This window comes from Pan troglodytes, chromosome 8, assembly GCF_028858775.2.
Source record: "Pan troglodytes isolate AG18354 chromosome 8, NHGRI_mPanTro3-v2.0_pri, whole genome shotgun sequence".
NCBI classification, from domain to species: Eukaryota; Metazoa; Chordata; class Mammalia; order Primates; family Hominidae; genus Pan; species Pan troglodytes.
This window is the reverse complement of record NC_072406.2, coordinates 115,736,383-115,754,514: the sequence shown is the minus strand read 5'-3', so window position 1 is coordinate 115,754,514 and position 18,132 is coordinate 115,736,383. Positions and strand designations below refer to the sequence as shown.

The window sequence follows — 18,132 nt, the reverse complement described above, 5'->3', positions numbered from 1 at the left end:
TCCCTGGATGAGAGGCAGTGCCACCAAGATTCCCAGTAGAGGCCTGCAAACAACCTGTGGGGCTGCCTTGAATGGGCTTGGGAGATGCTGCTAGTGGCACCCCCTGCATTCCTCCAGGAATGTCGGCCTGTTCCTGGTGATTAGCCTGTGGGGCCTCCCTGAGCTTTGATCTTCCATTCCTGTAAGCGGAGAGGCCCAGATGGAAATGGCCAGGTCAGGTATCCAAGCAGACTACATGAGCTGTCAGGACTGGAAGTATTAGCTCACTGGATGATCCTGGGCAAATTATGCAACAAGCAACAAAAACCTCTGTGCCTTGGGTCCTTGAAGACAGATCCTCCTGGGTAAGCTAGAGATGCTTGCTGTGGGTCGAAGTCATTTCCCCAAATTGGGAATTGGGGAACTGGAAGAAGGAACATTGCCCAGAGGCTGAGTCACCGCACAGGATTCTAGCAGAGCAGAAGTTGCGGGGGCCGGCAGGAAGACAGCTGGAGAGAAGATGCCCAGTGCTGATCCCGCATTGGCCCCAGGAGCTGGGCTTCAGAGAGTCTGAGCTTGTCAGGATGCCAAGATGAGCAAGATTCGGCCTATGTCCTCAGAGAGCTCTTGGTCTAGCTGGGGGACTGGCCAACCCAAACCTACGGTCAAGGTGATGGGGGAGCCGTCAGTTAGGAGAGCAGAACGCTGGCTGGTAGGGGAGTCAGGGGAACATCACAAAGTTAGTGGCTTTGAAGGACGGGGCCTGGGTACTACAGCAATGAATCAAAGACATCAACACATTTGGGGGCTTCTGAACCCTGCTGCATGTGCATTCAAAAAGCAAGACAGGGGGTACTTCTCCCAGGCCCCAAGAAAGGCTTCGAATCCTACTCTGCCACTGAATAGCCACTCTGTGGCCAGCATGTGGCCATTCTGCTCCTCAGTTTCCGTATCTGTAACATGAGGATAATATTGGAAACCCATGTGGCTATTGGGAAAGGCCAGCTGTGAAAGAAAATTTTCAAGTGGCATATTCACCCTCCTTTCCTTTTCTCTGATGGACAGGGATGGGCTACCATCCAGTTTAGGCAGTAAGTTCTATTGGGGATAGTTAGGAGTCTGTTGGGTTTCTGAAATTGCTTAGAATAGTAACCCCTCTGCCCCCACCAGCCTATAGCCTGGAGACTTTTTTTTTTTTTTTTTTTTTTTTTTTGAGACTTGGTCTCACTCTGTCGCCCAGGCTAGAGTACAGTGGCATGATCACGGCTCATTGCAGCTATGACCTCCTGGGCTCAAGTGATCCTCCCACCTCAGCCCCCGAGTAGCTGGGACCACAGGTGTGTACCACTATGCCCAGCTAAATTTTTTAAACTACATTTTTAGTAGAGACAAGGTTTCACCATGTTTTCCAGGCTGGTCTTGAACACCTGGACTCAAAACGATCTGCCCACCTCGGCCTCCCAAAGTGCTGGGATTACAGGTGTGAGCCACCGCACCTGGCCTATCCTTTTCAAAGCATTTTTCTCATCTATTATCTCAGAGTAACTCTCTAAGGGTAAGTAGGGCAGGTGGCTTTGTTTCCATTTTTCAGAGGAAACAGTTGAGACCTCAGAGCTTGCTTGTGGCCAGGCTTGGATTTGAACCAAGGTTCGGCAGATTCTTTTTTTTTTTTTTTTTTTTGGGGGGGGATGGAGCCTCGCTCTGTCGCCCAGGCTGGAGTGCAGTGATGCAATCTCAGCCCACTGCAAGCTCCATGTCCGTGGTTCACACCATTCTCTTACCTCAGCCTCCCCAGTAGCTGGGACTACAGGTGGAGGCCACCACGCCCAGCTAATTTTTTTTTGTATTTTTTAGTAGAGATGGGGTTTCACCCTGTTAGCCAGGATAGTCTCGATCTCCTGACCTGGTGATCCGCCCGCCTCGGCCTCCCAAAGTGCTGGGATTACAGGCGTGAGCCACCGCGCCTGGCCTGGTCTGCAGATTCTTTACCCTAAGCTTCACCTGAAGAAGATCAGTGGTTCCCCGAGAGTGGGTCGTGCAAACATGTGCTGGGCGGACACAGCATTGAGTGGCATTGAATCTCGTCACGAGAAGTTTCTTTCCTTTCAGTTCTCTTTCACTCCACATTGGGTCAAGGGGAGAATCTCCATTTGGGGCTCCTGTGCTGTTAACATCTGTCAGACGCTGGCTGATGTCATTTGTTTGTTTGACCAAGAGCAAATCTGACCCAGGCTTAGAATCATGCTAGAACTTGCCTTGATCTCTTGTTGAACTTCATGGCATTGTTTCATTGTATGTGTTTTTCCGGAATCTCCCGTCTATACCTAGGAATGCTGGTTTTCCATCCACTGTAGCATAGGAAAATGTCTTTTTGAAATACATGTTTATGTTTTAAAAAATAAAGTCAACTTAAATAAACACACTAAGATGACACTAGTGTAGGTGTTACTCAGGTTCATTGGTTCACCTGGCCGGAGGGCTTGGGGAATGCAGAGTTAAACGACCCCAAGTGGGACTCTGTCTCTTAGGCACCTAGGGTGCCCTCTGCCTCTTGTCTCCTAGGGTGACACCAGTGGCTCCCAAATTCCAACTGGGAAAGGAGCCTGGAAAAGCATCGGCATTCGTGGTGGCTGCTCCCCACACCAAGTAGAAGAATCCACGTTGTCAGAGAGCTGCTAACGTCAGGCGGTACTGGATTTTTGCAAGCCCTCTATTTAAAATTCCCCAGAAATTAAATAAGGAGGCTTTGGAGGGAGGAATGCCCTAGACAAATTGTGGAGTGGGTTTGTTTTGTTTATGGAGATGGTCTTTAAAGTCTAAATTGTCCCCGTTTTATTTTTGCCCACTTGAAGAGGGGCTGAACTCAGCTGGGAGGGAGGGGATGGTTGTCAGCCTACAGCTTTTAGTTGAAACCAAGTCCATTCTGGGGCCAAGAAGCTTCCATTTTTAGCAAAGAGAGAAAGGGGAAAAATATACAAACTCGTACATGTATGCATCTTAGGCACTGGAGTAAGCCAGTTAAATGGATAAGGATAATCTTTATATTTCAAGTGACCACAGCTCTCTTCTCCAGGCTGCAAATAGATCTATTAAGCACCAGGCACATTGCTGGGCACTTTCCATTCTTTTCTTTTCTTTTCTTTTTCTCCCCACAACACTGGTAGTAAATACATGCTGTTTCATATTCCCATCTCACCAATGAGAACTTAAGCCTCATTCTTCAGTCTCTTCCTTCAGCCAATCTGAAGGACCAGGCACCACACTAGTCTGACGTTGGCTTCCTAAAGCTGTAGTCCACCCAACACCATGATACAGGGGAGGATCTTAGGTGGCAGAGAGGCAATATCAATCCTTCTGCATCACACAGTGGGAAAAGTTTGTCTCATTGCAGTTCTCTTCCAAGCCTTCTGACTTATCTCAGTTTGATGTTCGATGATCTTTAACCCCTGTCTAGCAAATCTGTGTAGCAAAGAAAGAGCGGGCCACAGGCTCAGCCTCTTCATTTGTGGCACGGTTCAAATGTACTACATAGCTTTGTTTTCATCGTGTGTGCTTTTCTGGTTGGAGCCAGTGGTCCTCGTTGTTTATTCATGGTGGCGATCTGAAGTTTCCTTAGCAAATTTCTTTCTTGAAGTTAAAAAAAAAAAAAAAAAAGGCAAATCGCTTTAAATATACAGTCCATTTCCAGACTTATGATGGTGTGACTTACAATTTTTCAGCTTTATGATGGGTCATTCGGGGTATTAAGTACATTTTGAACTTGGGATATTGTCAACTTAACGATGGCTTTATCGGAACGTAACCCCACTGTAAGTCAAGGCACATCTGTATATGTTATATGAACCACAGTATATGTAATTCAAGGATATAGCAAAGGTTGTGTGTGGTGTGGAAATACCTGAGGTTTGGGGAAAGCAGATTCAGAGTCACTCTTGCCTGGCAAAGCCCTTGGGTGAGATCTCGTGCCAGAACGCTCTTTCAGCCTGGGTGTCCCTGCCTCGCCCTACCATGTGGGCTTAGAGGAGAGGCAACTTGGAGGCAAGCCTGAAAACCACCTCTCCATGAGGAGTGGGAAAAGCCACACCCTCGACTCTTCCAAGACTCAGGGCTTGGTAGACACCAGTGGAGCGGAGGAGAAGCAGATGAGGGACTGGGTTTCTTGGCTCATCTGTCAGATGGGAATTTGGGGCATAATAGAGCAGGCATTTGGGGCACTAATAGAGCAGGCATTGCTGGTTTCCTTCTGCAAGACAATGAACAGCTGAGCTGGAGTGGTTTTAAGGGTCGCTGAATGAATGCTGTACTGGGTATGAGACCTGAGTGCCAATCCTGGCACCTCCCCTTAGCCACACACTCCTTGGGTAAGTCCCCCATTCTGAGTTTCCTAAGGCAGCCTAAGATTTCACAGACCTGGGGACAGACTTCTGCCCCAAGACATACTGAACACATGGTCCTCAGAACTCCTTTCTCATCCTCACTGCCAGGAGGGGGACCTGCACAACTCAGGCTGCCTGGACCCTCCCAGCTTGCACCTAAGATTTTGGCGTCATGGTTGTTAAAATTGATATTGCCCTTCCATTTGCTCCAAAAAGTTTGAACAGTAAATTTTAAGATCCTCATACTAAGCCATGTCCTTTTGTCTCTCCATTTAAGACTTTGCATCTTGTCAGATTTGAGCTGTCATTACCATCTGTTCAGACCTCTTTTTTGGCTCCTAATCCTGGCACAGCTTTTGCTAAATGAGATCGTGCTGCCAGTACTGTGTCTCTGTCCTCATCCTGGGTTGATTAAAACATCCAACAGGACAGGTTCCCATTGGAGCCACTCCGTCCTGTTGGGTTGTGCCAGCCCTCGAGCTGGGGATCTGTCAGTGCTTCCCTGTAGCCCCCAGGGCCCTGGGGGATCATGAGGGACACAAGGGCCTGGAGGTCTCAGCTGTGACACATCCCGGGCCCACCAGTCCAGTAGCTCACTCACTGCCAGGCCCCCTTTCTTCCTGTTGCACCCTTCTGACCGACACTGCCTGGGTGAGTGTGCAGAGCCCCTTCCCAGGCTCTCCCAGCATTCCTTAGGGAGTCCATGTTTTACTTAACCACGACCAGCAATGAGGCTGCCCTTCTCTACTCTGGAATTCACCGCCTTCTTCTCTAAAAGCTGGGACCGTTGCCCATTTTGTGTCCTTGGGTGTTGCTCCCATCTCCATGTCTCCTACGATTGCTGATGATGACTGGAGGGCTCTTTGTCAAATGCTCTTGGGACCCTTCTCCGCGGCCAGCTGGTGAGAGTGCATTGAGGCAGCCTGTCCATGCTGTCCCTACCTCTGCCTGGGGTCTACTTACCCTCTGTGGATCCGTGTGCCAGGCTGAGACCCTTCCTGCTGAGAGCGAATGCTGAGCTGCAGACAGGAGCCCAGGAGACCCCTCCTCCCTGTGCCACACCCTCCTCAGGAAAGAGACTTAGCTCTTTCTTTTTTTTTTTTAATTTTTTTAGATGGAGTCACGCTCTGTCACCCAGGCTACAGTGCAGTGGTGCGATCTTGGCTCACTGCAACCTCCGCCTCCTGGGTACAAGCGATTCTCCTGCTTCAGCCTCCCAAGTGGCTGGGATTACAGGCATGTGCCACTACACCTGGCTAATTTTTGTATTTTTAGTACAAACGGGGTTTCGCCATGTTGGCCAGACTGGTCTCGAACTCCTAACCTCAGGTGATCCGCCCGCCTCGGCCTCCCAAAATGCTGGGATTACAGGCGTGAGCCACTGTGCCTGGCCGACTTAGCCCTTTCTTACTCTTTCTCTTTCTGGAACAGCAGGGAAAACACCCTTTTTGTTCCCCTGAGCATGTCCTCAGGGCTCCACCTCTGAGAATGTAAGTGTCTTGACTGGATTCTTAGCAGGCCACCCCTTCCCGCCCCACTCTCCTTCCCTGACTGCCACTCTTCTATCATCTTCCATCGTCTTGCCTTTGACAGCAGGTCTCTCTCACCATCCACATCATTTACAGTTGTGACATTAGAGTTTACCTTCTTGCATCTTCCATCTTTCCTGAGCGCCTCATGTTTAGGAATCTGGGCACAGGCTCACACCTCTGTGCTCTGCTTAATAATGGCACTGAGAGAGGGCACCAGCTTGAGGTGAGTGCCTCATTTTCTTTTTTTCTTTTTTTTTTCTTCTTTTTCTTTTTTTTTTTTTAAGACGGAGTCTCGCTCTGTCGCCAGGCTGGAGTGCAGTGGCACGATCTTGGCTCACTGCAACCTCCGCTTCCCAGGTTCAAGCGATTCTCCTGCCTCAGCCTCCCAAGTAGCTGGGACTACAGGCACACGCCGCCATGCCCAGCTAACTTTTGTACTTTTAATAGAGACAGGGTTTCACCATGTTGGTCAGGATGGTCTCAATCTCTTGACCTCGTGATCCACCTGCCTCAGCCTCCCAAAGTGCCAGGATTACAGGCATGAGCCACCATGCCCGGCCTTGAATGCCTCATTTTCATCTGGAATAATCCCCTATGAAGCCATTAGAGTGAGCCCATGCAGCCTGTCACTCTGAGGTTCAATTCAAGCCTCTTCTCCTCTAAGAATTCTTTTCTGCCTAGTCATTCTCATCTCTGGATATCTCTGGTTCCTTGGCAAGCATTGTATCACTCACCGCCATGTCCACTGCACGGGGCTGTCTGGGTCGCCCTGCCGCACCCAGCACAAGCAGTCTCGTGCCAAGTCCCCCTGCAAGCAGCCGCCCTTCTCATCCATCCACTGCTCTGCAGCTCCTGGAGAGGCCTCATGCCATCTTGTAATCTCCACCTCAACCTGTCTCCGACCCCCACCCGTGCCAGGCACAGAATCAGACCCACATGTTTTCAGTAGAGACCTTCTGAGGTCAAGGGTAAATGACACTGACACCATGAGGGTCTCTCTCTCCCCCTGAAACTCCAGACGCCTAAGACCTACCTGCTTCCCTGGCCATCCCTGGCCCCAGTCACCCAGGCGCATTAAGGTCTTGGTTCCTTCTTTAGAATTTCACTTCATGTCAGCGCTTTGCGACTTGTGCTCGTCTGAAGGCACTATTCTGATTCCAATCAGGCACTATTCTGAAGGCTTTTCAAGGATCAGCTCCTCTAATCCTCATAACAACACTGAGATGTGGGTACTTTGGGTCGGTTTTGCAGATGAGAAAATTGAGGCAATTGCCCAAATTCATGCAGCTGGCAAGTAGCAGAGCTGGGCCTCAATCCCAGGCAGCCTGGCTCTGGCGCCCTCGCTGGAAACCATTCTCCGCTACCTGTCGTTTAACCATGTGTCCCTCTCTGCCTGCGATGCTTGTTAGTCAGGCCTCCTTCTGGGTGCCTCACCCATGACCTTGGTCTGCTCAGACACACCAGAGCCCTGTGGGCTTGGCGGGGACCCAGCCTAGCACTGGCTTCTGGGCCTGTTCGGTGAGGTGGGCAGGCTGGAGCTGAGTGGGAAGGTGGCAGCAGCCCAGGCTGTCTTGACACGGACTCCACGGAGCCTTCCAAATGGTGACGTAGCAGCCTGTGCTAATGGTCTTGGAATCCAGGCCCCAGGCGCCCAGGGGAGGTTCTGGGTCCCTGGTGGCCTCAGAGCCCATCTAGGGGAGGGAAGGCCCTGGGCAACGGAGCAGGGTGGCCACAGGTAGGACCCGCTGAGTGGCTCATGAAGGCAGGGGCTGTGTGGGTGCACGCAGGAGGGACTGGAGGAGTTTCTCGCTCGCTCCTGTTTGCTTTGGACCATGGAGGCGCGTGTCTTGGCAAGAGCTGCAGTGACAGGGCTTTCTGACCAGGGGAGGCCTGGCCCAGGGTGGGCGGCCTTTCACTGGTCTTAAAGGCACAGCACTTGCAGACAGCCTGCATTTCCAGCTTCTCTGGTTCCACAAAGGCAGAAGCCTTAGCTCTGCCTGGAGGTCATGGGAAAGGGGTCAGGCTGGGTCCAGGACAGCAGCACTCACTTGGGCCCAGCCTTGTGCTGGGTGTGGTATGGGTAGGTAGGCAGCGCTGGTGCCATGCGCCTGGCCAGGATGCCCTCAGCCCTTTCTTCCTCTCAGTGTCTCCCCACCCGTCACCACTTGGAGCTCGCAAATGCCCTATTCCCTTCTCCAAACCCGCACCAAGCAAAGAACTTGGAATGCCTAGGAAGATCACCCTTCCAAAGGGTCAAGGTCTGAGCTCAGGTTTAAATCATGAATAGAGGTGCTTTGAGAAGCAGGTCAGGGTGCTGGCTGAGGGTTCTGGAAGTGGGCTGCTGCTGTTCACCCACCCCAAGCCTGTATGAGGAGGAGTTTGAGGCAGGGCCTGTCTTCCTCTTTTCCTAGCTCCACCATGCACCCTTCCCCACCTGGATACCAAAACCCTTACATAGGCCTGGGCATGGAATGAGTGCAGCCCACATTCTGAGCTCTGAATTACCTGGTGTTAAGCCAGATGTGAAGGACCAAGAGTAACTCACGGGGAAGGAAAACATGAAGCCTGGAAGTCATCTAAAGCCTCCTGGGTTTTTCCAAACTCCAAGCTCTGAGTCTCATCCTGCCTTGAAATCCTCTGGGTTTGTGCCCAGAGCCTGAAGCCCAGCCTTCTCCAGCAGGCCTCAGGGCCAGGGCACAGGCGGCAATCGAACCCCGCGTGTGCCATGCCTGGGTGATGGGGGAGTAGAGCATGAGTCCCGGATGGGTGTTGTTCACTGCAGTGTCCTCGTGCCTGGAACAGGACCTGGCCCATACCAGGTGCTCGGGAAATACTTGCTGGTGAAAATCTCTGGGTATTGCATACACCGTATGTTCCTGATGCCACTGGGCATCCCCAGGTACTTAATATTACTCTGGTGTGCCAGTGAGGCTCAGAGAGGGCCAGTGACCTATCTCAGGTCACGCCAACAGTGAGTGGTAAAGCTAGGATCCTAACCGAGGTCTGTCTAGGAAGAAGGGATTAAGAAGCATCCTTGGGCTCAATCCTGGGCTGAACAGGGCTGGGAGGTTTGGGAGTCAGAGGGGGAGGACGAGAGGATTTCAGAGGGAGAGGAAGGAGTGGGGGGTCTCCCCTCCCCCCACCAGCTGTTTTGTCCTAGGCCGAGCTGTGACCTCAGAGGACTTAATTAACATCCTAATTGTGTGCAGCTGGCCTGACTCTGGCCCTAACGAGCTCATTATTCTCCCTCCTTAAGGAGGCCATTGTGGCCTAGTCACCCTGGGGACAGCAGTGGCCTGGGAGTGCCCGTCACTTCCTGCCGCCCTCAGCCAGGCTCCCCCATTCCTGGAGAGTCTAAGGCCCTGGTCCCTCTCCTGGCCTCTTGCTCTGTCTGGCTCACTCTTTCATTTACCTCTGTCTCTCTGTGTATGTCAATCTGTGCCTCAGTTTCCATCTCTACTCTTTTTTTTTTTTTTTCTTAAGATGGAGTCTCGCTCTGTCACCCAGGCTGGAGTGCAGTGGTACGATCTCGACTCACTGCAAGCTCCGCCTCTCAGGTTCATGCCATTCTCCTGCCTCAGCCTCCTGAGTAGCTGGGACTACAGGCGCCCGCCACCACGCCCGGCTAATTTTTTTGTATTTTCAGTAGAGACGGGGTTTCACTATGTTGGCCAGGCTGGCCTCAAATTCCTGGCCTCGTGATCCGCCTGCCTCGGCCTCCCAACGTGTTGGGATTACAGGCCTGAGCCACCGTGCCCAGCTTCATCTCTACTCTTTCCCTCCCTCCCCTGGTGTCAGCATCAGTCAATTTGAGAGAGATTTGAAATTGGCCAAACAGGTGGACTCTGCTGGGCCGGTTCACTGAAGATGCTTAGCCTGGATAGAGGGAGGACCTGGTGCTTGGGCCCCAGCTTTTCCCTCCCGGGGCTGGGACATCCTCCCTTCCCTGCCCTGAGCTGGAAGTGCTGGCCAGAACCCCCCATGTTGCTGCCTCCTCTCCTCAGCCCCTGGGTCATTGCAAAGTGGGTTGTTACTTAAGGCTCACAGAGCATGGCTGGCTGTAAATGCCAGGCTACATGTTCGTTCTTTCTGGGCCTCTGCCATCTGGAAAGGGCTGGGCCCTGGCCTTCTGGCACTGCACAGACATGGCCCGATGGAAGGACAGGCCAGGGTGAGGCAGCTTTGGGGTATTGTCCAGTTTGGGATTCTCCTAAACAATTTCTCCGGTCTAGGGGTTTAGCCCTGAAAACCAGGGCTAGAGACTCCAGAATAAAGGTTTCTGCCACACACCGTGTGTACCTGGGGTCCTCTCTCAGGGTTCCTCTAAAACAGGCTGCAGTTTCCCATTCAAGGGAATGAGCATGGTAGCCCCTCCCCTGGCCCCTGTCTGGGAGGGGTCATCTCAGCATAAAGGCACTCCAGGCAAGAAGACCTGCCTAAGCAAGGCCCTGGCAGGCATCAAACGCCCTGGCAGGTATCAGAGGGCCTGACTGCCAGGCTGGGCTGAAGGGTGCACTAAGGGGTCTCCTAGCCAGCCCAGGCCCCTTGGGAGGGTCCCCACTATCTCTTGCTGCCACCAAGCTCCCTGCCCCACCTCCCAAAAGATCCTGCTTCCTTTGAACCTGGAAACCAGGGTTGACTTCTCGGGGAAGAAGCCAGGTGTGGCAGCCAGCCAGAGAACAGCTGCCCCGAACCTGGGCACAGATAGGGCCACTTTCTCAGTCCACTTCCTTCCATCCTTCTGAAACCCCTGAAGATAGCCCTAAAACCCCAGCTTAGAGCAGATGCATAGGCACACGCCTACACACACTCAAGTCAGTTTCCCAAGATGAGTGAGTGCCTCCTGATGCTCTCAGGCTGTCCTCTGCTTGTGCACAGCACAGATGCCACCTGGCCACCCGTGGGTGCTGACCCTCTAGTGATTAACGACCACTGCCATGTGGATAATAGTTCAACCTAAGCTACCTCCCTGCAGTGTCTCCTTTATTCCCCTCAACAACCTCAGGAAATACGCTCCATTCATTCCTGTCATTACAAAGAGGGTGACTGAGACTCAGAAAGGTCTAGTAACTTTCCTCAGGTCACACAGCTAGGAAGCAGCAAGCCAGGACCTCACTTCGAGTCTTTCTGACTGAATACCCCTAATTACCTCTGTTCCCAGAGGACCCTCAGCTGTACACATTGACACCCAGGTACATGCAGGCTGGCATCTCTCCTCATGGTGTGCACATACAAGACACCTGCTCAGAGATGTGTCCATTCTCAAGTATCTGTGTAAAGTACCAATATTCAGGGACATACATTCTCAAGGAGTCACCTTATACTCGTGCATGCAACAGACCTGTACCTTATCTGCTGACAGTGGCTAAGAACCTGGGTTCTGCAGCTGGACTCCCTGGTTGTGAAGCCTAGAGTCCTCATCTGCAAAGTGGGATGGATGATGACAAGAACATTTATTTCTCAAGATCCTCGAAGTGTGAATAAAGTCATGTATGTGGAACAAGTGCCTAACAGACCACCCTGCTCAGTGTTCAGCTGTCAATGTGTGATACACACATGTGCAGACACGGCCTCGGTGCTATGTGCATATCATGTCCAAGCACACAGGGCCTTTCTCCTTGGCTCCAAAGGCCTCCTGATCCCATATCTGGGTCTCTTCTCCACTGGAGGCATCCTCTCCTCTTCTTCATTCTTGGGGAAGCTTTCCATGTAAGTCCTGCTCCTTTCCTTCCCCAGGAGCCAGGGATCCCGGATGGAGGATGGGTCTGCACTCACAGGCAGCTGGAAGCTCCCGGGGGCGGAGCAGGCCTGGCCTCCGCTCCTACCTCTGCCACACAGGCCTCAGCACACAAGGAGAGCTGGGCAAAACTTGCTATGGAACCGAATGTACGGCACAGGGGCCCGCTGGGCAGGGCAGCATGATGGTCTGTATCTCAGACTGTGTGGGTGGCCCAGGGATGTGCCTAGGGTTGTCTCTGAGTTCTTCCCATCTCAACATCTCTGCCGCACCAGAAGCTTCTATGGTGGCTGGACCACATTAACTGCTGACCAGGAGCTCCTCACCCTAAGATATTTAATAGCAACTTAGGATCCTATTAGAATCCTATTCTCCCGCTGTGCCGTCAAGACTTGGAGCTGAGTCTTTTTTTTTTTTTTTTTTTTTTTTTTTTTGAGACAGAATCTTGCTCCATCGCCTAGACTGGAGTGCTGTGGCATGATCTGGGCTCACTGAAATCTCCACCTCCCGGGTTCAAGCGATTCTCATGCCTCAGCCTCCCAAGTAGCTGGGATTACAGGCATCCGCCACCACACCTGGCTAATTTTTTTGTATTTTTAGTAGAGACACAGTTTTACCATGTTGGCCAGGCTGGTCTTGAACTCCTGACCTCAAGTGATCTGCCTGCCTCGGCCTTCCAAAGTGCTACAGGGATTACAGCCGTGAGCCACCACGCCCAGCGTTTTTTTGTTTTTGTTTTTGTTTTTCAGACAGAGTCTCACTCTGTCACCCAGGCTGGAGTGCAATGGCATGGTCTTGGCTCACTGCAACCTCCGGCTCCCGGGCTCAAGTGATTCTCATGCCTCAGCCTCCCCAGTAGCTGGGATTACAGGCATGGGCCACTACACCTGGCTAATTTTTGTATTTTTAGTAGAGACAGGGTTTCACTATGTTGGCCAGGCTGGTCTCAAATTCCTGGCCTCAAGCAATCCGTCTGCCTGGATCCCAAAGTGCTGGGATTACAGGCTTGAGCCACTGCACCCGGCCGGGGCTGAGACTTTTATCCTCACCAGCCTGGGCTTGCCATGTCATCTCTAGCATGTGCAGAGTGGGGCTGTGTGGCTTCAGGTCTCAGGTCCTTCCTGTGTCAGACTCTGTTTTTGTTTTTTGGTTTTTTTGGCCGGGGGGAGGTTTGTTCTTTTTGTTTCTGAGACAGAGTCTCGCTCTGTCGCCAGGCTGGAGTGCAGTGGCATGATCTCAGCTCACCGCAACCTCTACCTCCAGGTTCAAGCGATTCTCCTGCCTCAGCCTCTCGAGTTACTGGGACTACAGGCGCACATCACCATGCCCAGCTAATTTTTGTATTTTTCGTAGAGACGGGGTTTCACCATGTTGGCTGGGCTGGTCTCGATCTCTTGACCTTGTGATCTGCCCACCTTGGCCTCCCAAAGTGTTGGGATTACAGGTGTGAGCCACCGCGCCCGGCCCAGGCTCTGTTGATGCCAGGGGAGATGACAGCTGCAGAGAAGAGCCTGCCACCACCTTGGCTATGGGCACTCCACTGAGCAAAGATAGACAGGCTCAAATACCACCTAGGTGGGCACAGGTTAACATGAGCAGAGGCGCCCACCCCGACTCTATGCAGACCTCCAGGAACCCTGGCGTGAGTCACACTGTTGGGCCTCTTGGAAAGATTCCCTGCGCTGACCCCACCCATGGCTGCTGACAGGCCTCTGCCAGGTGCCAGCAGCTCAGACGTCAATTGTGGCAACCAGGGCTCCTGACCAAAGTCACTGGTGCACCACTGAGGAGCAAGCAAAACCTGAACCCCTGGATGTGGCTCAGCTCCCCAGAAGGGCTCAGGCATCAGCTAGTGAGCCCCGTGGGGCTTCCAGGCTCCCCTCCAATGCATGCAGAGGCACCGTTTTCTTTCCCACAGGATCTGAGAGTGCAGTGGTAGAGAGGAAGTGTGCTGGGGGAGGTGTGGACAAGGGTATGTGGTTGGTTTTTTTTTTAGGTGGGGTCTCGCTCTGTCACCTAGACTGGAGTGCAGTGGTATGATCACGGCTCAGTGCAAACTCAACCTCCCGTGCCCAAGCCATCCTCTCACCTCAGGCTCATAAGTAGCAGGGACCACAGACACATACCACCACCTAGGGTGGTTAGCATGGGAAGTGTCAGGATGAGACATGGGAACCAGAACCGTGTGCTATCAACATTTTTTTTTAAGAGATGGGATCTCACTATGCTGCCCAGGCTGGTCTGGAACTCCTGGGCTCAAGCAGTCCTCCCACCTTGACCTCCCAAAGTGCTGGGATTACAGGCATGAGCCACCCCCACCTGACCACTACTGACATTAGAACCTGCACCTGCGAAGGCATGTGAGAGCCTCAGCTTTCAAGAGCCTCCTGTAAATGACTCCAAGTTGGGAATTGTGGTGACAGCTCTTTGGGATTCTTGGGGGTTACATCCTGGTAAGCAGAAATTTGGGGAGTGACCACATGCCCAGAATGGCTTGGTGGGCTCCGTCCTTCCCTCCTGAGGTCTGTGGCAGCAGGTGCCTGGTTGACTTTTGTTCCTCAGATTTGGCTCACGATGGGGGACCTTCAATCATGATGCTTAGTGATTGTTAGGGGTGGCATCAGCAAGGACTGTCTCTGTTCAAATAATTGAAACCCAGCTCCAGATACAGTAGTCCCCCCAACCATCTGCAGTTTTGCTTTCTATGGTTTCAGCTACCTGAGGTTAACCGTGGTCTGAAAATATTACAGTATTTTGAGAGAGAAAAACCACATTCACATAACTTTTATTACAGCATATTGTTATAATTGTTCTATTTTATTAATTATTGTTAATCTCCTGTGCCTAACTTGTAAATTTCTATTATTAAATTTATAAATTATTTATTTATTTAGAGGCAGTCTTGCCCTGTCACCGAGGCTCCAGTGCAGTGGCACAATCATAGCTCACTGCAGCCTTAAACTCCTGGGCTCGAGTGATCCTCCCACCTCAGCCTCCCAAGTAGATAGGACTACAGGTGTGTGCTACTACACCCGGCTAATTTTAAAATTTTTGGTAGAGATAGGGTCTCACTTTGTTGCCTAGGCTGGTCTTGAACTCCTGGCCTTAAATGTATAAGTTAAACTTCTTCATAGGCATGTATGTATAGGAAAAAAATGTATATATAAGGGCTTGGTACCATCTGCAGTTTCAGGCATCCACTGGGGGTCTCGGAATGTATCCCATGTGGATAAGGAGGATTACCGTAAGGTAAACGGTGCAGGAAGTTCGTTAACTCATTGCAGCTAGGAAGTCTAATGGGATGGCTTAGCTTTAGCACATCTGGAACCAGGAGCCCAAATGATGGAAATCAGGACTGAGTCACTTTCCATCTCCTTTTTATCTTTTTCCTTTTTTTTTTTTTTTTTTTTTTTTACGAGAAGGGAGTAGGGGTCTTGCTATGTTGTCCAGGCTGAACTGGCCTCAAGTGACCCACCTTAGCCTCCCAAGCAGCTGACATTACAGGCACAAGCCAGCGCTTCTGGCTCTCTCTCTCTTGACTCTGCTGCTGCTTTATTGACTTAATTCTCAGGCTTCTCACCCCATATGCCCCCTGCAATTCCTGAGTTTTGTGGGACTCAGGTTTTAGATCAAAGCACCCACGTTTGCTCCTAAAAAAGCCCCTGAGTGGCTTTGCTTGGAACCATCAACAGTGTCCAGAGAGATGACAGACTAATCAGGAGATGAGTGGCCAGATGTGCCCACATCTGTGGTAAAGGAGGCAGGGTCACATGACATGCAGCCCAGGGAGACGGGAAAGCCCTGCTCTGTGACCTCCAGCCAGCATCTGTGGGAGAACAGCTGGGACTGGTGCTTCCTGGCAGAGGCTGCTGGGGTTCCTGAGAGTACTCCCCCAGAAGCTCAAGAAGGGGGAAAAACATCCCAGGCAGAGCCCCTTGCAAAGTCCATGCCCTCTGGCTGTTTTGGGGCCTCCATCAGCCACAGCTTCTGAGCAACCAAACCGTGGTGGCCTGGGCATCAGGGAGGATGGTGGTGCTGCTCCAGGCAGCCCTCTCAGTGTTCCATGCTGGGTTCAGAATGTGCAAGTGGCTGTGGGCAAGACGAGGGTGACCCCCAGCCACCTTCAGGCAAAAGGCAGGGGAATTGACATGCAAGCCTCAGTAATATTTTCCCAACCTGAATCAGGCAGAGGGAACGAAGGCAGGTATCCACTCCAGGCCCAGGGCAATGAGGCAGCTGAAATGCTCCCTGCATCCATTGCTGCTCCTCCCCTCCTCTCCCCAGGGGGACAGGCCTAGGCCCTTTGCCTCTGCTGGATGTCTCTGTAAAGGGTAGACAGGGAAAGGTTGTTGGGCATTCTCATGGAGACAGAGCCCTGGGACTCCTTGACTAGCTAGTGAAGGTTGGGCTTTTCCTGGGTCAAGGGAAGTAGACAGTGAAACCCCTTCCACCATGTCAACAAATGGGTCCTACTGGCTTTCCTCCCAATAGCCGAATGTGGAAGGAATGGCGCCTCTTGTTTATCCAAATGTCAGAACAGCCAAGGTGCAAGTAGAGGTCAGGTGGGGGCTCCCTAGGGGCCAAAGTCCACCTCCTCCAGCCTGACCTTGGCCCCAGTGTGGGCATCCCTTGCCCACTGTAGCTAGCTCTCAAGGGTACTGCATGCCCCAAGCATGGTCTGGACCCTTCCTGAGTTCCCATAATTACAAGCCACCTGGAAGCAGTCTCATCACCCAGAAGTTGAGTGAGTACAGATATCTGGTGCTCTAATAACCACTGAGCCCCAGAGGCCAGGGAAATGATGATAAATTTTAGTGGTGTGTCCAGAAGTCTCTGACCTGCCAGTGGCTGCTGCCCAGTCCCCAACCAGTGGGTTCCAGCACCTGCCTGTCACCACGAGCTGCTCAGTGACTTCGGCTATTCGCTCCTAAGAGGTACCTACCTTTTTCTGTGATCCAGAGAACTATCCAGCCTGCCGATGATGCCCACCTGCCCTCTTCCAGCCTCAGACCAATGTCCCCAGCGTAGGAGGTCTCAGGGGTAGAGAGTTTACCTGAGAATTGGTGTGGGCTTCTCACCCTGGAGATTGCCTGCCTATCCTGGTCCCACACAGGCAGCAGAGTGTAGGGGTTAGAGGCCAGCCTGCTTAGGCTCCAATCAAGGCTCTGCAGCCCCTCAGTGCCACAGTGTCTCATTCACCTATGTACGTGTTTATGAAATAAACGTGGCAGTAAGTGGCCCGGGCACAGACAGTCTGAGAAGTGGGCAATCTGGGAGACACAGGGTTTGGAGCAAGAGCAGGAGGTACAGGAATTGGACCAGTGGCATTGCTTCACCAGCAGTGGGGGCATATCCCCAGTTCTTCCTGACTCTGATGGCTTGTGACTCACTGGCCCAGGCTTCCTTTTTTCAGGTGTGTATGGGTTGTGTCATAAGAGAAGGTTGTGGTCTCCAGGGTTGGCAGAGCCTAGGGGAGGGAGATGGGCATAGGGAGCAAGAGGGCCTGACCGGGGGTTCTCCGGAAGTGATCCTGTTACCTCTCTTCTCTCACCCCAGGCAGAGAGGGACAGAACCTGTGGGCTGTCCAGGCAGCCCACAGGGCCCTGGATCATGGTGCTTGAGCCAGTAGCTCAGAGGTAACCCCTCTCCAGATAGGAGGACACCGAGACCGTAAAAGGGCAGTGACCCAACTGAGGCCCCTGAGCCACATAGGCCTGGACCTCAAGAGTCCAGACTCCTGGTCCAGGGCATTTCATGCGCTTTGCAGAGCTGCAAGCAGAGGGTTGTGGAACTCCCCAGAAAGGGTAGGAGACAGAGGGCATTCAGGACTAGACTGCTGGCTGTTTGCAAGCCCAGACCTGTCATGTGGGGCGGTGGGGACCTAGTTGAAGACCTGGGAGATGAGCTGGGGTTCTAAGTCCTTGAGGTCTTCCCGCGACTGTGCAGTGGTACCTGGCAGTTTTCCCCTCCTCTCCATTGTTTTCACAGCAGCCATCACAGAGCCTTCTCTACCTCCCAGTGCTGAGCCCACCTGGAGGCACCCGAGAGCCTCCTCCCACCAACGTGCCTTCTAGATCCTTGGGCGGCCACTTGCTGCAGTGGATGGTGACAGGGCCTCAAGTGCTGCCCAGGGAGAAGCCTTGAGTTCTCCAGACAGGAAATGGAGAACTGGGCCATGAGCAGAAAAGAGAATCAGTACCAAATTACTTTTGGGGGCAAAGAAGTGTCAGGGAAGAAGGGATGAGGAGGAAGACAGGACCGTGTGAAGAGGACCTTCTCGGAAGGGACCAAAGGCAGTTAGTGGAGTCCCAAGACCCGGGTGCTCAGAGGACTTTGCATGAATGAACAAATAAGATGAATGAGGCTTTATCACATGGCCATGATCGTCAAGCATCAGCTGAGGATGCAGTGCCCACTTACTGCGACTGAAACGTGAACACACTTAAAGGGCAGCTGTGAGTGGCACCAATGCGAAGGTACCGCTGACCCGCGATGGGGAAAAGGCAAC

General features: G+C 52.3%; 1 protein-coding gene across 10 annotated transcripts in view; it reads left to right on the top strand.

Annotated features, from left to right (window-relative positions):
* The window catches only part of SH3PXD2A (SH3 and PX domains 2A), a 266,664-nt gene that overhangs the window by 209,235 nt on the left and 39,297 nt on the right, over positions 1–18,132 (top strand). The gene's annotated exons all lie outside the window — the stretch shown is intronic.